Here is a 13,051-nt window from a genome sequence, read left to right on the forward strand (position 1 = left end):
GTGAGGCTAACTGAGACAGCATGGCCAGGAAGTTGATACTTGCGCTGAAACCTGAAGGATGACCAGGAGGTAGGAGGGGCAGGTTCAAGGCAGAGGGGAAGCAGGTGCAGAGGCAGGAGGAGAGGCCCGGGTGGCCAGAGCATGGTGGAGGAGGGAGCCTGGCCTGACATGGGCTTGGAGACACCATGTCATCCAGCGATTCCAGGCCATGAGGGTGACTTTAAGAGAATGGGAATCTATAGAAGGACCTTAGGCAGCAAGACATGCTCTGATGAATGGTTTTAAGCGATTCCTCTGGTTGCTCGTGGAGAATAGATTGGAGAGACCGTAGGATGAGAAGCAATGTTAACTGGTTAGGTGGAGAGCACAAGAGGCCCGGGGAGAGGCGAGGGTGGGCTGAAGGCTGTTGGGGGCGGGGGAGACTCAGACAAGGAGGTAGATGGGCGGAGGGTGTGCTGAAAGCACAGACGCTGCATCCAGGCATAGGTTTGCTCCATTTTAAGGCAACAGAATCCATAGAAATCAAAAGTTTTAAAGAAGTAATTATCCCCTTTATGAAATGATTCACCACAAGGATCTATTACGTGAAGTAAGGGAAGGAACGTGTGTATGTGTCTTTGACTATAACTTTTAATAAGAGATATAAAATCTTAATAGACAGATCATGGAATGCAAAGGAATCGTAGAGGTCATTTTCCCCTACCTCCACCCAATAAAGAATCCCTTTTACAAATCCCCGGTAGATGAACATGCAGCTTGGTATGAAAACTCAAGGGACAGGAAGCTCAATAGCCTCACAGTGAAGCCCTTTGTATTTTCAAAAGTTCCTCCTTATAGAGAGGCTGGAAAATTTCTCCCCATAATTTCCAACCCTTGATCTTAGTTCCATATTCTGGAGCTACATTAGATTAAATCTAATCCATTTCCTACATAGCAATGGTCAGCTATTTAAAGACGAGCTCTGGCATTCCTACTCCCCAGTTCTTCTCTTTCTCCAGCAAAACATACTTGGCTTCTTCATCTGTTTCTCACGTGATATGGTTTCTGGGGTCTTCTGTGCCCTGGTTATACCCTCTTGCTGCCTGATGAGAATGAAGACATAGAACCAAGCCCAGCCTTCCAGCTGCCATGAGTGTAGAACATACACAGTCCCCCAGATCTGGAGAATGTACATTCATTACTGTAACCTGGAATTACAAGAACACATGGCTTTGAACTCTGAGGAAATCAGGGCTGCTTATAAAACAGGTTCCACCCAACCTGATCTGTTCCTGCTAACCAGTAGGAGAGCTGTTGTTACACTTTTTTTTTTGCTTTGTAAGCGGTAGAGTTTTATACAAATATAAAGTTATGCACCTTTAAAGCTATCATGCCAGTAAGATACATTCAATTAGACAAAACATCTTCAAAAATTTTTTAACAGTGTAAAAATACAATCACGAAATAATCAATCTGCCGATTAAAACAAAATTTACAGTACCTGCAACAGAATTTACAGATGCCTACAATAGTTTGCAGATTGTTACATATATTGTTTTAAGAAATACCATTAATACAAATACATGATTTACAATATCCCCATTATAGCAAGAAAAAAAATAGATTGGCAAAATAAAACGTCTTTTAGGCATTTACAATGCCAAGTATTGAAACGATTATTCTCACTATGACATAAGAATAATACTCTTTTAGTGGTAAAAGATAGACTTTATTAGGCCAAGGACCACTGAAGAGCTTCTGGAAGGTTCCAAAGTAAAATCTGGCTATCTTTCCCCCCAAATAAATAGAACAGCAGCAATGCCTACGTATCCCATGAACATAAACTATGAAAATTCCTTTTATATTAACTGGGCCTTAAGTACGTGACTCATTACAAATAAAAATAAACAAAATTTTAGAAACTAGTTAACACCAATAGCCCAAATTTGGTTTTTACCTGCCTGTAAATGCCTAGGATAAGAAGTTTCATCATGAAGTATATATTAAGTGTAAAATTAACAATTATTTCTAAGTCTGTATATAAGCCAAAGTGCTCACTCTTACCATGGAAGCAAAACCTAAAATAATCTACAGAAATAGTATGTAAACACAGAGAGTTTTGAGATAGACTAGGAACATCCTTCTTGTTCTGTGGATCAAAATGCAAAGGTCTCCATTCCATATGGGCATGAACACAAACACTTGTGTTAATTTAACACACGGATCTTACACGACTATGTGCATACACATATGTACACCGTGAACCAAATGTTAACAATGTTTCTAGCTACACCACACCTTCAAGCCCCATATGCTAGAAAGTAAAAACTTAATATGAAAACTAGTTTTCCTTTTTTTTTTAAAGTAAACTTTAAAATGGAAAACCAAACCCAACACTCCTCTTTGCAATAGGTACTGAGTTCTAAAGGTTCAGAGTCCAGACCCCCTTCAGTTGTTCCCAATGGAAAGAGCACGCAGGCTCCCTCACTGTCTTCAGGAGGTCTGATCGTCTCCAGTGGTTTGTCTTCAAAACTGCTTTCCGAGGTACGATGTAGCCATGCTGGTTAAATTCTTCCTGCTGCCCACTTTGCACCTGATGTAGCCATACAGGTTGTCCCCTTGCAGCACCACACCCATGATAACCACCGCTAGTCACTTCACTCTGAAGGAGAAGAGGGCACTAAAGGCAAATATTACCCACAGCACCAGACAGGCGATGAGTCCTAACCAGGAGATTCTTGATTCAGCCTCTGAAACAGTTTTACTGTCTTGAGGAAAGGCCTTCCTGGACTCAGACACCCAATGGCTTTTTCCATCTCCATCAGTGTGATTCCACCAGTGCAGGCCAACCATTAGTCTACCTGTGACATTCTTGACTGCCCAGAAGTCACATGACAACAACAAGATAACTGTCACCATACAGGCAATAAAGCTGGTGCTGAACCATTCACAGGGAACATAGACTATAATTGCACTGACTCGAAAGAATAAATAGAGAAATGATGCCACTGGGTGACTGATTTTGGATTTTTCTGGTCTACTAGTTGTCTCCTCTTCTGCATCAAACAGTGAAACATCTTCAATGTCATCATTACTGTCCTGCTGCAACATGGCGGCCCGCGCCAGCCTGTTGTTACACTTTTGGAGGATCACGAACCACACTGAGAATCTGATGAAAGCTTTAGATCCTCTCTCCTGAAAAAAGGGGCATATAACCACAAAATTCTGCATACAATTCTTGGAGATTCTTAGAGATCCTAAAATCCATTTTTATGTAGACCTCAAGTTAAAAAATCAGCAGTATTGGGCTTCCCTGGTGGCGCAGTGGTTGAGAGTCCGCCTGCCGATGCAGGGGACGCTGGTTCGTGCCCCGGTCCGGGAAGATCCCACATGCCGCGGAGCGGCTGGGCCCGTGAGCCATGGCCGCTGAGCCTGCGCCTCTGGAGCCTGTGCTCCGTGGCGGGAGAGGCCACAGCAGTGAGAGGCCCGCGTACGGCAAAAAAAAAAAAAAAAATCAGCAGTATTCATGTTGTGGAACCCTGGATCCATCATCGAAAACTGTATATTTGCATTATCTTTATACTTGATAACAATATTGAACAGGGGGGTGAGGAACACCCACTTGGAAATCCCTACAGGTCACTACGGAACCATTAATGGAAGAGGAGAGTTACAGGAAGTCACGTGGCATTGTTGGATACGTTGCTTGTGTTACCTCATTTAGTGTATACAGTCGTCTTCTGAACTACAGAATATTAGCCCTGTCTATGAGGAAAGTGAAATTGAAGTGAAGGATATTAGTAAAGAAACATAGAATTACAGAGATCCAGGTGAAGGCAGTGCCAGTATAGTGTGAGTTTTTACAGCTCCAGAGATGAACCATGGTGGATGAGCAAGTTTGGTTTCCTGGGAAATGCGTCCTTGTGTTGGTGCCTTTGTAGAGATGTCCCTGGAGGGTGGTCGTCAATGTGATTGGCCATTCCCGTGGCCTACATGGGCGGCATGCCATGCTCTTTAGGATCAGACTGGGGTTGGGTTAGTGGCCAGTATGTATCTCTACCTGAGCAACTCAGACAGCTGCAGAACTGTTCTGAGAACATCTGAAAGAACTGCAGCCCTTACAGGAAATCCCCTTTCAGATAGTACTTCCTTATGTGCCAACCGCCCACTGCATAGAAAGAGCAGTTCTGAAGATGCCTCCCCTCCTTCCCTATTTCATTTGAGAGCCACACTCATTTCAGAATAGTTTGGAAATAAGAAACACATTCTATTCACAAGCGCAGAGGCATGTAACTAACGGAAAGCATAGGCTTTGGAATTCAAGTCTCAACTCTCTCACATGAGCTGTGTGACCCTGGGCGGTCTGTTTCATCTCCGGGAGCCCTAGTTTCCTCATTTGTGTAAATGATGTTTATTACCTTGCAGGGTCGATGTGGGAATTGAGAGAAAAGATTTGGGATTTGGCTGGCATAGAATGGATACACGATGAATGTTTGCTACTTGCTGGTGACTTGGAGGAGGGCTTAAATTGTTGGGGCCCGTCTGGGTAACAGTAGATTTGGTTCAGCAATACCATCAGGCTTACCCTGGTTTGGACCTGGATCCCTGAGCCATTCCAGAGGAATTCCTGTCCCTGTACCCACCCCTCATCACTGTCAAAATTTTGCTTAAGATAAAGAGGAAGTGTTCACCATAGACCCATCCTCCACGTGAGGTGTCATGTCACAGGGGCGTTTAGAGGACACCCCAATACTACTTAGTCCCCAGCCTCTCAGGGATACCGGATGTCGTGGTACCTTGGGTGTGCACACGCACACATGCGCGCACGCACACACATACACATCTCTGAGATGAAGCAGTATGTGAATTTTCGCAGTTAGCAGACCTCCGTGGTAGTTCACGTGGACATTTCTGAGCACATCCTTGGTTCCACAGTAGTAAAAGCAGAACTAAATACTGGGTAGGGCTAGTACTGCTTATGGAAGTTCTCTGAGACGCTATCTAAAAGTCAAGTTTAAATATAGAGATGGGGCTAGCTAACCTCATCATTCTGTGAGTCATTAGATGTGAACTAGACTTGGTCATCTCCCTTTGCTAATAAGGAAACCGGCTTAATTAACTGAAGGAAATTAACTTGACTCATTTTGCAGCATGAATCTGTTTCCCAAGAGGGGCTGAATTCTTCCCTTCCTGTGAGCCGATGCTCATTCGGCAGTCCATTCAAGAGGCTGTGTCGGCGCGCTGTTGCTGCCAGCTGACAGATGTAGCATTTTCCTGATCAAGCTCCCAAGCCTTTCTCCTTGCCCCTTGAACAACCGAGCACAGAGTAATAACCTACTTAGAATGATTTTGCAACATGGGAGCCATTTGCTTGTCTTTGTACTGTGGGAGTCAAATGCCTATTCTCAGTAAATATAAGCCTCCCAATTGACTTAAGGTAATGGAATGATTTTAGATTTATTGTGTATATACTTTTCTCCATAGCCTCTGATTCTAAGCAGGCATAAAATCACATCAGGAAAACCTGAGTTTGGATATTTGAGTTGTTTAATCTGAGTTAAAACCAAAATATGTAGAAATTGGGTTATCAATTCCAAACTTGGATTACTTTGTGAAACCTCACGTTTCCAGTGGAGCTGAAGGTAATGTCTTTCTTCGGATGTGACTCTGGGGCAATTCTGCAAAGGACAAGGAGAGAAAGATGTTTTTCACTCTATTCCGGGTTGTTTCGTTTTCCTTTTTAACTGATTTTTACACAGTATATGATTTTCTTTCCCAATTTGTTTTGAATTCCTCTCGTCTAGCCCTAGGTGTCTGTTGTGGTTGGGCCTGGTACAGTTTGCTTAGGCGTTTTGCTGTGTTCTTTCCTCACCCTTCGTTTAAAGGAGGTCTAAACTCACAGAGTAGCTATATTTCTAGAGAGACCTGCCACCTTTACAGGCATTACTGTGGTCATTTTCTTTTTCTTTTTTCCCCTCTCTCCACAGTATGGTTCTTTGTGAATTAAAATCAAGGTTCCTGGAGCTAGAGGTAGGAAGAGGGCATGGGAAGCCTGGCCACGTTATAATGGGTAATAATCATGACTCTCTCCCTCTGCTGTCAGCTCTTCCAGACCGCTCACGTCCTATTCATCTTTGTATCCCCAGCTTCTCATGTGGCGCCTGGTGCATAAATGATGCTCAGTGAGTGTGTGTTGAAGGAACAACCTAATTTTTGCAAATCCCTTTACAGTTTATAAAGATACTCCACATAGCAACGGGGTGATTGTTTTCAACACTTCAAGAAAAAACCATTTCCTCCCTCATTTCATTAGGATTGTGAAATTGCTTTGGAATTTTGGAACAGTGATACTTTTACTGTGTGCATTTCATGACAAGCCAGAGTCTAATTGCTTTTTTTTTTTTTCTTAATGTGAGGGGCTGTGGAAGGGAGCCAAGACAGGAGGGAGTTTGTTAACTGGATACATTTCTTGTCAAGAAATTTAAAACTTGAGATGTTTCTGGATTTTTTTTCTTTATAACTGCAGTTCATAGCTCATCTTTTACTAGGATGTAGGTGAATTTTAACAAAAGCAAGAGGTATGTTTTCAAGGGAGGAGGACAAGTAGGCAGCAAGGGAAAGACTTTGTTTTTAGGACTTGTGTCTTGACTTGGCAAACACTCAAGGTTATCCTACTCAACCAAATAACTCACATCGCTTCCACGTCAGCCATGGCTGAGCTCCCCTTACAAGGTGTGCCAGACAGACTCTTCTGGTAGGACATTTGAAGGATTTCAACCCTTGTCTTGTGCTGCAGTCAGTGGCAGTGCTGACCCTACACCCGTCAGCTCTCACAACCACTGTACATCTGCCTCTGGCATAGACTCACCCAGGATTCATAATAAAGCAGTTTTTTTTTTTTTTTGAATTGAAGTATAGTTGATTTACAATGTTGTACTAATTTCTGCTGTACAGCAAAGTGATTCAGTTATATATATATATATTCTTTTTTTTTTTCGGTACGCGGGCCTCTCACTGTTGTGGCTTCTCCCGTTGCGGAGCACAGGCTCCGGGCGCGCAGGCTCAGCGGCCATGGCTCACGGGCCCAGCCGCTCCGCGGCATGTGGGATCTTCCCGGACCGGGGCACGAACCCGTGTCCCCTGCATCGGCAGGCGGACTCTCAACCACTGCGCCACCAGGGAAGCCCTATATTCTTTTTTTTAAATATTCTTTTCCATTATGGTTTATTACAGGATATTGAATAGAGAGTTCCCTATGCTATACAGTAGGACCTCGTTTATCCATGCTGTATATAATAGCTTACATCCACTAACCCCAAACTCCCACGCCATCCCTCCCCACCCACCTCCTCCTTGGCAACCACAAGTCTGTTCTCTATGTCTGTGAGTCTGTTTCTGCTTTGTAGATAGGTTCATTTGTGTCATATTTTAGATTCCACATATAAATGATATCATATAGTGTTTGTCTTTCTCTTTCTGACTTACTTCACTTAGTATGATAATATTCTAGTTGCATCCATGTTGCTGCAAATGGCAGTATTTCATTCTTTTTTATGGCTGAGTAGTATTTCATTGTGTATGTATACCACATCTTCTTTATCCATTCATCTGTCAATGGACATTTAGGTTGTTTCCATGTCTTGGCTATTGTGAATAGTAGTGCTATGAACATAGGGGTGCATGTATCTTTTTGAATTATAGTTTTGTCTGGATATATCAGGCAACTTTTTCTTAAATGGCTTAATCTCTAGGCACTCGTCACCTTAATGCTGACTTTTGCCATAAAACTCGAGTGTAAAAGTAGGAAAATAATTGTACTACTGTTTTCCCCAAATCATTGGCATTTAAAGACCAAAGTCAGCAAAAGCAGACAAACTTAAGAATTTTAAAAAATTAGAAAAGTCTTTGATTTTTACAGATGAAGCAAGAGCCATACTAAGACTTATAGCCCAGAAAAAAAATTCAGGGGAAATGAATCAGGATGTCCACTGGCTGGATCAGTGACAGCGTTTATGTGCAGCATTAGAAATGATGCTGGTGCCTGATACACACACATAATAGTAATACTGTATCTTATGCGATGCCGTAATCCAAGTGAAGTGTATTCCTACCATTATGCTAAAGTTGTATTTACCAGAAAAATTTTACACTGCTTCAGTTTTTACATTTAAATCTAAATTAATTAAAATTAAATTTAATTAAAATTTCAATTTCATCCTTGCAGTAGCTGCATTTCAAGTGCTCAGTAACCACAGGTGTCTCAGGGCTGCCTTCTTGGACAGCATAACTAGGGACAGCAAGGGAATGAGAACCTATTATTAGGGGGCCAGGCACTTTGTTAGGTACTTTCAAAGACATGATCTCAAAGCAGTCCCATGTGTTATCTACATTTTATATAAGGAGACAAGCTCACTGAGATTCAGTGATTTGTGCAAAGTTGGACAGTTAGTGAGGGAGCTGGAAGGACAGCTGTTAGTCTAAACCCAAAGCCCATGCGTGTGCTGTGCTGATGCGGCCATTGCTGGCTGTAATGGTATGTACCACTGAGCAAGAGATAAGGATGCTTTCCTTATCTCCCCACCTCCCCGTAAAGTTTGCAAGCCTCTAATTGTTTTAACAAGCTTGTCTGAATGAATTAATTCAAGAAGAATTCCAGGTAATGACAGCCCCGAGGTACTGCTTGTACACATCTACTCCACGTGCTCCTCCCCTAAGATTCTGGGATTTCTTTCCTCCCTTGGTTCTTAGAAGCATACAATTTATCTGCAGGCACCATTTGTTCCTGACAGAAAGAAAATCTTTTAGCGAGAACTGTGATTCAAAATATATGTTACATTGACTGATGACCTGTATTACTGCAGTATATCAGAAAGCATATTGCTGGTAGGTGGGACGCAAAGTAATTTGGAGGTACTCATTTTGACCTTGGCATGGGATGACCTTGGCCTATTGCAGATTCATACTCTGCAGCTGTATTAGTTCCTGGGGCTGCCATGATGAAGTACTACAGACTAGGTGGCTGAAAGCACCAGAGATTTATTGTCTCACAGCCCTGGAGCCTGGAAGTCCAGAATCAAGGTGTCAGCAGGCCCTCTGAGACTCTGCATGGAATCTTTCCCTGCCTCTTCCTAGCTTCTCATGGTTTGCTAGCATTCTTTGGCATTCCTTGGCTTGCAGCGACATAATTCCAACCTCTGCGTCTGCCATCACGTCGCATTCTCCCTGTGTGTCTCCACGCCTTCACATTTTCACCTTCTTATAAGAATGATACCACTCATGTTGGATGAGGAACCAGTCTACTCCAGTATGACCTCATCTTAACAATTACATCTGCAGTGACTCTGTTTCCAAATAAAGTCACATTCTGAGGTCCTGTGGGTAGGACTTCAACATATCTTTTGGTTGGAAGCACAATTCAGTCCTGTAACAGTCCTGGCTATACCTCTGCTTCAGAGCCCTGGGAAAGTTTCCCTGTTCCGCTCTTTTTAATTTTTTTTATTGAAGTTTAGTTGATTTATAATGTTTCAGGTGTACAGCAAAGTGATTCAGTTATATATATATATATATATATATATATATATACACGTATTCTTTTTCAGATTCTTTTCCATTATAGGTTATTACAAGGTACTGAATGTAATTCCTTGTGCTATACAGTAGGTCCTTGTTGTTTATCTATTTTATGTATAGTAGTTTGTATCTGTTAATCCCAAATTCCTAATTTATCCCTACCCGCCCTTCCCCTTTGGTAACCATTAGTTTGTTTTCTATGTCTATGAGTCCGTTTCTGTTTTGTAAGTAAGTTCATTTGTATCAGTTTTTAGATTCCACATATAAGTGATATCACATGATATTTGTCTTTCTCTGTCTGACTTACTTCACTTAGTATGATCATCTCTAGGTTCATCCATGTTGCTGCAAATGGCGTTCTTTTATTATCTTTTATGGCTGAGTAGTATTCTGTCATGTATGTATGTGTGTGTATGTATATATATATACATACACACACATACAACATCTTCTTTATCCATTCATCCTGTTATTCTCTTATGAAGGACTAACTTTACACACCTTCATTCACTTCTTTCCTCAAGCCCTTGGTTTTTCCTTAGCAGTGTTCTTCCTTGGAGGTGAGGTCCTTGCATCAACTTCAGTGAAAAAATTGAAACCATTAGAGCCGAGCAGCCTTGTCCACACGCCCCTCCCCCCCAACACTTCCATCTCAACATACCTCTTCCCCACGCTTGACTTTAGAGCCGTCTTTTGATGGCTCCGATGTGCCATTCTTCATTGGTTCAAAAGCAAATATCTCGATGGGAATGTAAAATAGTATAGCTCTATGGGAAACAATATGGTGGTTCCTCAAAAAAATCAAAAATAGAACTACCATATGATCCAACAATTCCATTTCTGGGTACTTACCCAAAGGAATTGAAAGCAAGGTCTCGAGATACTTATGAACCCATCTCCATAGAGGCACTATTCACAACAGCCAAAGGTGGAAGCACCCCAAACGTCTATGGACAGATAAGTATATACATGTAATGAATATTATTCAGCCTTAAAAAGGAAGGAAATTCTGACACATGCTACAACATGGATGAACGTTGAGAATATTATACTAAATGAAATAGTCCAGTCACAAAAAGACAATACTCTATGATTCTACTTTTATGAGCTATCTAGAGTAGTTGCATTCATAGAGACAGAAAGCAGAATGCTGGTTGCCAGGGCCTGAGGAGGGGCTATAAGGAGGTATTGTTTAATGGGTATAGAGTTTCAGTTTTGCAAGAGAAAAGAGTTCTGGAGACGGATGGTGGAGATGGTTGTACAACAGTGTAAAAGGACTTAATACCACTCAACTGTACCCTTAAAAATGGTTAAGATGGTAAATTTTGTATTATGGGTATTTTAGCACAATTAGACATTTGCAACACAATTTTTCATGTGTCCCTCCTTTCTTAATGTCCACCTCTCCTGCCCTCTGATTTTCTTCACCTTTGAACCCACTCAGGATTTCCTTTTCCTGAAAAACCTTGACTTCACCTCCTGACATAAAAGCCATGATGCCTCTTTCCCTCCAACTTTTCCAAATGAGATTTCTTCTGTAGAAGGGTCACAGACAGCATCTCCATTCTTCACCATTTGCTTCTCTTACTGACCAAAAACCTGGCATTCATTCACAGCAGCATTCTAGAACTTTGCTATCCAATAAAGTAGCCCCTAGTTGCATGCAGCTCTTTTTTTTTTTAATTAATTAATTAATTTTTTTTTGGCTGCGTTGGGTCTTTGTTGCTACACGTGGGCTTTCTCTAGTTGTGGCAAGAGGGGGCTACTCTTCGTTGCGGCGTGCAGGCTTCTCACTGCAGTGGCTTCTCTTGCTGCGGAGCACGGGCTCTAGGCACATGGGCTTCAGTAGTTGTGGCTCACGGGCTCAGTAGTTGTGGCTCGCGGGCTCTAGAGCACAAGCTCAGTAGTTGTGACGCCTGGGTTTAGTTGCTCTGTGGCATGTGGGATCTTCCCGGACCAGGGCTCGAACCCATGTCCCCTGCATCGGCAGGCAGATTCTCAACCACTGTGCCACCAGGGAAGCCCAGCTCTTTTAAATTTAATTAAAATGAACAAAATTTAAAAATTGGTTCCTCAGTAGCACTAGCCACATTTCAAGTACACAACAGCCACATGCAGCTTGAGACTAATGTATTGGATAACGTAGATACGGAACATCTCCATCCTCTCAGCAAGTTCTGCTGGACAGGCTGCACTGTTCTTGAACAAGGATTCTCAGCCCAGGAGAATCACTTGGAGGGCTGATTGAAACAGACTCTGGGCCCCGCCTTCCGAGTTTCTGATCAGAAGTCTGGGGAACTAGCCGAGAATTTGCATCTCCCTCAAGTTCCCTGGTGATACTGATGCTGCTGGGTGTCCTGGAGGAACCCTTTCTTAGATTCCCACTGAATTACTCTGGTACTAATTTAATGGTCTCTTAGGTCTCATTTCAAAGCTGCAACTGGTGTGACAAATCTGACCATAAATTGTTCTTCTTTGCTCTGTCCTACTTTCCTGATGTTTTATTTTAATCTCTCACTGATACTGTTTCTTTGTCTCTTTGCTGACTGCTCTCATCTAATTAAGAGGGCCCGGGGCTTCCCTGGAGGCGCACTGTTAAGAATCCGCCTGCCAATGCAGGGGACACAGGTTCAAGCCCTGGTCCGGGAAGATCCCATGTGCCGCGGAGCAACTAAGCCCGTGTGCCACAACTACTGAGCCTGCGCTCTAGAGCCTGTGAGCCACAGCTACTGAGCCCACGTGCTACAACTACTGAAGCCCGTGTGCCTAGAGCCCATGCTCCGCAACGAGAAGCCACCACAGTGAGAAGCCCGCGTGCCACAACGAAGAGTAGCCCCGCTCGCCGCAACCAGAGAAAAGCCCACACTCAGCAACAAAGACCCAACAAAGCCAAAAAATTAATTAATTAATTAATTTAAAAAAGAGGGCCCATCTCCAACCACGTGTTCACTTTCTTTGGGAATTTTTGCTCTCACGTTGTTCAGGCCACCTCAGATGTATGGATGGGTGACTCAAATAAACACCGCCTTATTTCTAAGGCCCTATCTTCAGGTTTATGTGATAACAACTGGATCTCGATGCCCTACTCCTTTTGAACACTCTGGTGTTAGAAACAAAGCTTCTGTGTCTCTACCCTCTCTGGCCAATGAGCTGACACTTCTCAGATCTCTGATCATTGTTGCCATGCATTTCTTTTTCCTTAAGTGATGTTAAGATGCTTGCATGAAAAGCTCCACAGAAATGTCAAGTGTTATGTGTACCTGCTTATTAAATATTCATGCAGTTGGAGAAGTCACCACTGCAGTGTGCTGAGTAATTTCGTTAATGCCTTTCCTCCTAGTGACCCACTGTTTTATAGACTTAATCTGCTTAATCCTTTCCATGAGGTATAGTAGGGGTCATGCACGAATATGCCCATTTTCAAATGAGAAATTAAGGTGCAGAAAAGTTTCAAAGAGAGACCAGAGGCACAGAGCTGGTGATGGTCCTGCCTGGGATCTGC

At 42.7% G+C, this 13,051-nt stretch overlaps 1 protein-coding gene and 1 pseudogene across 4 annotated transcripts in view; one reads left to right on the forward strand and one right to left on the reverse strand.

Annotated features, from left to right (window-relative positions):
• The window catches only part of MAML3 (mastermind like transcriptional coactivator 3), a 636,110-nt gene that overhangs the window by 417,331 nt on the left and 205,728 nt on the right, over positions 1 to 13,051 (forward strand). The window lies entirely within an intron of this gene.
• Positions 1,415 to 3,101, reverse strand: LOC137223263 (Golgi apparatus membrane protein TVP23 homolog B pseudogene; annotated as a pseudogene).

This window comes from Pseudorca crassidens, chromosome 4, assembly GCF_039906515.1.
Source record: "Pseudorca crassidens isolate mPseCra1 chromosome 4, mPseCra1.hap1, whole genome shotgun sequence".
Classification (NCBI taxonomy): Eukaryota; Metazoa; Chordata; class Mammalia; order Artiodactyla; family Delphinidae; genus Pseudorca; species Pseudorca crassidens.